The sequence below is a fragment of the Monopterus albus genome, unplaced genomic scaffold (assembly GCF_001952655.1).
Source record: "Monopterus albus unplaced genomic scaffold, M_albus_1.0 scaffold68.1, whole genome shotgun sequence".
NCBI lineage: Eukaryota > Metazoa > Chordata > Actinopteri > Synbranchiformes > Synbranchidae > Monopterus > Monopterus albus.
Window position 1 is genome coordinate 848,294 of NW_018127948.1, and position 7,083 is coordinate 855,376.

The 7,083-nt window shown below is 39.0% G+C and overlaps 1 protein-coding gene across 6 annotated transcripts in view; it reads left to right on the top strand.

Moving 5' to 3' along the window:
* LOC109962837 (RNA binding protein fox-1 homolog 3-like) overlaps positions 1-7,083 on the top strand; it is a 483,365-nt gene that overhangs the window by 173,416 nt on the left and 302,866 nt on the right. For all 6 annotated transcript variants that reach the window (XM_020604885.1, XM_020604886.1, XM_020604889.1 and 3 more), the window contains one exon: positions 5,876-5,983. The gene's annotated coding sequence lies outside the window, so the exon portion shown is untranslated. The remainder of the gene's footprint in view (positions 1-5,875; positions 5,984-7,083) is intronic.

The window sequence follows — 7,083 nt, forward strand, 5'->3', positions numbered from 1 at the left end:
TTGTGTGTGTGTGTGTGTGTGTGTGTGTGTGTGTGTAGAGCTGGTGATTGCGAGAGATGCTGTAGCCTTATTCTTTCACGATGCCTCTGAGTGCTCATGCAAGGAATAATGGATGTGTAATATGGAACGACAGCTTGCAGAAAACTATCATTAATGTTGTAATTCACTTTTACTGTTTCTACTATTGCGCTGCAACAGGAGGCACAGATGTCACCTGAATCTGCTCTTTCTAGCAGCCAGAGCACACCCGGTTTTCACCAGCTGTCTTGGAATGCACCCTGCCAAAGACCCCACCCCCCATCCCCACCCCCCTGGGTGGGCATGAATGTGTTTGTGACTGTGTGCGTGCTCCTGTTTTGCTAGAATTTTGAATACAAGTCTGGGTGTTTGGACACAGGAGCTTTTCTTCTATTGCATTTTATGTGTTGTTGACCATTGAAAATCAGTCTAGATTAGTTTGCAGTTAGGCTTTAGGTTTAGAGATAATTAATCATCAGTGTACATGTATGTTCTGTTAGGTATAAAGACGTTGGCAGAACTTAGGTTACAAGATGCATATGATGACTTTTCACTTTTCCTGCAGCTCCTCTGTTTCCACCAGTAAAGCTAATCCATGACTTTGAATCAGAGAATGACAACAATGTGTGACAAAGCATTACAGACAGGCTATGAATTTTTACATACTAGAAAAAATTCTTTTTGTGTTTTCATATCCATGTACTGTACATTCTGCAACACCTTGTTAATGCACGGAACTATCTCTGTCAGTTAGCCGAGCTGCAAACCAAAGTGGCATTGTGCTGCCAGCTATATAATGCAAAGTTAAAAGAAGTGTCAAAGCTGATTAAAACATTAAAAGCAGTGACTTGAAACATTCACTGAACAAAAACCCAGGCTGAAGTGTTTTCTCTGTCAATAGTGAGTGGGTTACCTACAGTGCTAATCTCAAACATCTACCCAGTAATCCTCCTCCAGCAGTCAGGCAACATGATAATGAGACTACAAGCAATTACAAAATGACTACAGAGCTGGTTTGTCGGGGGTGCACCATGGCCACCCCTGTGGCCCTGCCTCTGGGTAGGCTTTGGGTTAGTGTTAAAAGAATACAGAATTCGTTGAAAACTGGCAACGTAATCATTAGAATGAAGCCTAATGTCAACATAGGTGACACAGCAGGGTTGATTTACTTTAGATGAACAAAGGTAGTCATTTGTATCTGTACAGTCTTTCACCTTTTTGTGTGATTTTGTTCACCTCTAAATCTGTATGTGTGCACTATTGTAGTCCTCATGCCTTCTATACACTACCTTAGTGCATGTTCATAAACACGAAGCCCATCAATCAAATTATTTGTCACATTCCTTTAAGGTGCAGATTTTTTTCCCCTGTGAAGCAAAATTCTACACGGTAAGTAAATAATATGGATTTCATGGATACCTGGGCTCTAATTGAAATAGATATGATTAGCATATTGTCTGTGTTTCTTGCTGCACCATAGTCCTGTTTGGTGTTATGCAGGGACCTTTATGGAAATGAGTGCTTTGAGAAAAAAAAATCAACAGAAATGTTCCCTATTTCTTTAAAAGGGGCACAAAATTACTGTGAAGATCATCCTGGTGAAACCACAGAGGGAAAATGTCAGAAAGGGGGAAAAAAGGTTCAAAGAGAAAATAGCTGACTGACTCTGTAAGTGAAGCTAAGCTCAAAATGAAAAATGTTCATTATATGCCCGTCAAGGTGAAAGGAAGCCATCTCCTCGCCGCTGCAGTTAAAATGTTGACCTCTCCTTGTCTGAGGGTGAAAAGAGGAGAAATGTAAAAAGAGGAGAATAGGCTGTTGTGTGTATGTGCGTACATGTTTTGCCACATGTGTGTGTGTGAGACTGATCTGAGCTCCGGTCCAGACAAGGGCAGCAATGTTAATGGCGCCACTCAGTAAAATGACCCTTACATCCGTTTCTTCATACATTTTACAGTGCTTCAGAAATCCACACATTTTCCCCTTGTCAGCAGTGTTTGTGTATCACCGTTGCATTGTGTGTTTGTGACCTCTACAAAGAGCACCGCGCCCTCTCAGGCCTCTGCCTGTCTCTTTGTATGTACCTCCTCATGTTAAGGCTGTTAAATCGCACTCAGGACGCATTTAATTCAGCAGTGAAGCAGAATGTTATAGTCGACCTCTGCGGATCACAGATGCTGTCCCTGGTGCCTCATTACTGACAATTTGTAATGTAATGTTACTTGAATTACTCGCTGTGTTGGCAAATGTGTTTATTTTAAAAAGAGCCCTCATTCAGCTTTATTAATATGGCGGCCACGATACTACAAATCCCTGAGAACAAAGCAGCAGGTGGGAGCTGAGTAGCTGACCACACTTTTGACAGAAATGTTCTGAAAGGACTGTCGTGGCCTGACTGCAAATCAGCGGAAGCCTGCGTTTTGATTTGTTGGGTTCTGTGCTCATGCCAAGGTCTGGTTCAGTTTTCATGGTCAGTGGATTATGAGCTAACCTTCAACCCCACCATCTTATTTCTTACAGCAGTGTCAGATGTTAAAGAGCTCACGTTTTTAAAAAATGTGATCAGTGGCAATAAAGTCCAACTGCTCTGAGCAGATATCATACTGTAGCCCATCATTAGCAGCCCCTCTATTGATGCAAGGTTTTTCTATACTTAAGATCTTTTTCCTTTTTGACTTTTTAAAGTATCAGTTTTTAGGAGACATTTGTCAGATGTTTAATAAATCTATAGCGAAACATTTTTCTTACTGTCAAAATTCCTCTGAAAAGACCCAAACCAAGAATCATTGCATCCAACAAGTGCATATATGGTGTGTGTTGTGTACCTTGACATCTTATTCCTCCATGCTATATAGCTGGATTGTTGTCTAACAGCTGTTAAAACACATCAGTGAGCCACAGTGTTGCACTGGGTGCTCCTTCATTATGGACAAACAAACCAGTATCTTATTTTTGATTCAATCCCACACATACTGTATCATCCTGCTGGTGGAAAAGTGAATGAATCCACCCATGAAAATAGTCCTCAACAAATGCACCGTTTCTTCCTGTTTGAGTAATGTTTGTTAAAAATCATACCAGATGCAGATGATTTAGGAAATTAACAAACCTTCTTAAGTCCTTTAAAAACTATAAGAAACTAGAAATAAGAAACTCTGTATCTGAGAGGTTTATATCTAGATCTTTTGTATAATGACCAAAGCAGATATTTTGAAGAGATGTTTTATTCTGAGGAACTCAGAATGTTCATAGTCCATGATTAATAAACTAACTTTGATTCCAGGCATTGAGGGAAAAAAGTACATCGCCGTGCCCCCAGAACTTGGCTGACTGCTGTGCTTTGTTTCAGCTAAAGACAGCTTCACACACACCACCCTCAGCAAACAAATCATAGGTTGACATCAAAAGGCACGGCCTCGTCTCCATGACTACAATGGACAATCTCCGCCCCTATCCTTGTGACTTTTACTACACTAGAATCACATCTTGAACTTCTAGACAATAGGTGTGAGCTAGTTGAAACAAGCCCAAGACAGTTGGTCATCTTATCTGATTTGTTTCCAGGGGAACACAGACATTAGGACCATCTCACCCTTATCTAACCTCTCTGTCCCCACAGGACACACTGAAATGTGACAAGCCCAGCATAAAAATTCGCTTAATATTTGCTTCTTTCTCCCCACAACAATGAAAAGGTTCTTAGATTTGAGAATGTGAAATTATTTTAACTAAAATTTGTCTAAATTATCTACAATGAAATTAGAAATATTTAGTAAAGCTGATAAATGATTCCTGAACCTGTTTATATGAAAATGTTCCCATGAGGTTTGATTTAAATCTGTCTCAAGCTGTCTGAAAACTCAACCACAGAAAAATGACTTTCAGGTTAACCTCAACACTCTAACTTTTGATTCTCATTTATGATTGTGTACTAATAAGAATTGCACTGTCTTTTATTTAGTGAACGCTCCTTCATTATGGACAAACAAACCAGTATCTTATTTTTGATTCAATCCCACACATACTGCATCATCCTGCTGGTGGAAAAGTGAATGAATCCACCCATGAAAATAGTCCTCAACAAATGCACCGTTTCTTCCTGTTTGAGTAATGTTTGTTAAAAATCATACCAGATGCAGATGATTTAGGAAATTAACAAACCTTCTTAAGTCCTTTAAAAACTATAAGAAACTAGAAATAAGAAACTCTGTATCTGAGAGGTTTATATCTAGATCTTTTGTATAATGACCAAAGCAGATATTTTGAAGAGATGTTTTATTCTGAGGAACTCAGAATGTTCATAGTCCATGATTAATAAACTAACTTTGATTCCAGGCATTGAGGGAAAAAAGTACATCGCCGTGCCCCCAGAACTTGGCTGACTGCTGTGCTTTGTTTCAGCTAAAGACAGCTTCACACACACCACCCTCAGCAAACAAATCATAGGTTGACATCAAAAGGCACGGCCTCGTCTCCATGACTACAATGGACAATCTCCGCCCCAATCCTTGTGACTTTTACTACACTAGAATCACATCTTGAACTTCTAGACAATAGGTGTGAGCTAGTTGAAACAAGCCCAAGACAGTTGGTCATCTTATCTGATTTGTTTCCAGGGGAACACAGACATTAGGACCATCTCACCCTTATCTAACCTCTCTGTCCCCACAGGACACACTGAAATGTGACAAGCCCAGCATAAAAATTCACTTAATATTTGCTTCTTTCTCCCCACAACAATGAAAAGGTTCTTAGATTTGAGAATGTGAAATTATTTTAACCAAAATTTGTCTAAATTATCTACAATGAAATTAGAAATATTTAGTAAAGCTGATAAATGATTCCTGAACCTGTTTATATGAAAATGTTCCCATGAGGTTTGATTTAAATCTGTCTCAAGCTGTCTGAAAACTCAACCACAGAAAAATGACTTTCAGGTTAACCTCAACACTCTAACTTTTGATTCTCATTTATGATTGTGTACTAATAAGAATTGCACTTTTATTTAGTGAACCTTCCTTTCTCTCACAGAATGTCTATGTATGTCTTTTTATGTTCAAACTAGGTGTTGCTTAAATTTTATGTGCAAATGTGATTATTCCACATACCAGTCATATGAAGGTGCGTTTCAAATGTCAGCCATGGTGGAAGTGTGAGCGTTTCCACAGTGCGCTCCAAAACGAAACAATCAGGAACTGATTGTCATGACACCAGAGTCCCAGCCAGTCAGAGGGCTCACACTGGCAGACTCCTGACCAATCAGGCAAAGCCAAGTGCCTGAGCCTGTGTATGGCTGCACGAGTCACCGCCTCCCTGGAGCAACAGAACAAGAATCAATGAATGAAGAAAGTTTAGAAGTTCCGAAGCATGCGTCTCATCTGTTTCTCATCTGCGTGTTTTCGTGTTTTGTGTAGAATTCCTTTTTCTAAATCTTATGCGCACATTGCAGTTTTGAACTTTTTTTTTATTATTTACAAATCTAACATTTTATTTCATTTCGCATCCCGATCAGTTTCCCTTTTGTACATGCTGTAAATTTATTTATTTAGCTTATAACTGGCTATATTACGTCATCTTTACTCTGACTTACGGATATCTGGGTCAGTGTCCTGAGAACTCTAAAATTACCAATCAGACTGAATGAATTACTCTGATTGACCAATTCATCAACAGCATCATAGCACTGTTAAAAACTCACTGTGTTGGGCTCAGACATTATATACTATGAGCTTGTCAGGTCAGGTTCACACAACATACTCTCAGGCAATGGATTAGGTTCAAACTGAAATATTAAATTCATTGTTGGTCATCACTTTCCCATCACTGTCTATCATATTGTCTGTTCTTTTTTGTACAGTGACTGATTGGTATGGTGTGGCACTGACATTGGACACTCCGCTGTAGCAACAAGTGATTTCTCCCCTTCCAAACGCCTCACACCTCCAGCCTCCAGCCTCTCAGACAGGTAGGATGACTTACTTTTTACAAGATAACATGAATGGTGATATAGTAAATATTCATGGCGAGACAGTGAGCCTAAGGGAAAATGGAGAGTATGTGCACACTAGTTTGAAAGTACCCAAACTTGGTTAGACTGGCAAAAGACAATATTTTGACCTTATCAGGTCTTTAAAAGGCAAATGGCCAACATGGCAATCACTGAGGTGTATATAGGCACAAAACTGATCACATCTTGTTGTCATTGTCACAGTATCAAATAAAAGTGTACAACAAATGTTTAAATATGAGAGAAACATATATGGAAAAAAACAAAACTTAGTACTTCTTCAAATATTTTAACATTAAAACAAGACTCCAAGACTCACAGTATAACTGGACAACACCACAGAATATTCAGTAGACCCCACAGCAGAAACATTAATAAGGGAAGGAAAAATAAATAGAAATAAAGCACAACACTGACCTTAGAAAATAGAGGTTTGAATTAAATGGCGCACAAAGAAAAATAAATCCAGTTGTGTCTCTTTTTTCCCCATACGAGAAAAACGAAAACTGTTATCTTTTCTTATTGAGAACTAAGTCTACCAAAGTAAAGAAACCTAAATTGCTAGGGCAGAGATGGCCAAAAGTGAAATTAATAAAACATAGAAATCTTATTCAGTACACAGCCTCTGTACTTTCTCATTATGTAGCTCATCTCCTAATTAGAAAATGTCTCAGCGGGTCTCTAAATGCCATGTTGACTTATCTTACAAAACATTGGACAACAAGAAATAACCTTTTTTCTTCTGCTGCCATTTTGTGTAATGAGCCATTGTTTCCTTGTCCCTCTGCTCTCTCATGGGCTCATGGTACAGTATATGCATGTGGTTAAAAGGCACCAGAACAGACTCACTGGAATGATAATCTAGTATGTGTCTACACTTATAGAGAATATCTCCAAGCATGTCAGACTTGCATCTAAGCTGTTGCTGTAATTTCCTTTTCAAGGGCAACTTGAAAGAGGAGTCAAGAAGAAAGTGGCATTAGTTTCTTGCGTTTTTTTCTTTTTGTGGTTGTTGTTGTTTTCCTGCAAAACAGGAGGCTCAAAAGTAACCCTGTGCT